Source organism: Lathyrus oleraceus, chromosome 6 (assembly GCF_024323335.1).
Source record: "Lathyrus oleraceus cultivar Zhongwan6 chromosome 6, CAAS_Psat_ZW6_1.0, whole genome shotgun sequence".
Lineage (NCBI taxonomy): Eukaryota > Viridiplantae > Streptophyta > Magnoliopsida > Fabales > Fabaceae > Lathyrus > Lathyrus oleraceus.
Genome location: NC_066584.1, coordinates 135649138 through 135649794, shown reverse-complemented (window position 1 = coordinate 135649794; position 657 = coordinate 135649138). Strand labels below are relative to the sequence as shown.

The following is a 657-nucleotide window of genomic DNA, read 5'->3' as shown; positions in this document are numbered from 1 at the left end:
ATCTCAGGATGAGCCTCATTTGATCATTGCTACCTCTAATTTTCAAGATAACAACTTCAAACTAAAACCCTATATGTTGCAAATCATGCAACAGAACCAGTTCTCCAGAAGCCCTACGGAAAACCCGAATCTACATCCTTTTGTGTTTCTTCAGTATACCAACACGTACAAGAGCAATGACGTCGATCCTGAAGCCATTTGACTACGTCTTTTTCCCTTTTCCCTCAAGGATAGATTCAGAGCTTGGCTACAGTCCCTCCCACCTAATTCCATTACGATAAAGAATAAGCTTAAGAAGGTTTTCCTAGCTCGATATTTTTCGTCACCTAAAATGGGTGTTTTAAAAATCAAATCACTTGTTTACAACAAGTTGATGGAGAATGTCTCTTTGACGCTTGGAAAAGGTACAAATATATGATAAGATTGTGCCCGCGTCATGACCTAGAGCAATGGATTATCCTCCATACTTTTTATAATGGTCTCCTCTATAACACGAGGATGACAGTTGATGATGTGGCAGGAGGGGCTTTAATGGACAAGCCTTTCACTAAGGCCTACAATCTTATTGAAAACATGGCCCATAACCATTATCAGTGGGGTAGCGAGTGTGCCCTTGTTCAAAAGTCTCAAACCAAAGGCGATATGTATGAAGTAAAT

The 657-nt window shown here is 40.0% G+C and overlaps 1 non-coding gene across 1 annotated transcript; it reads right to left on the bottom strand.

Annotated features, from left to right (window-relative positions):
* Positions 1–336: 336 nt before the first annotated feature.
* On the bottom strand, positions 337–443 carry LOC127098861 (small nucleolar RNA R71). The gene has a single exon (XR_007793546.1). It is a non-coding gene; the product is annotated as a small nucleolar RNA R71 (small nucleolar RNA).
* Between the last annotated feature and the right edge of the window lie 214 nt (positions 444–657).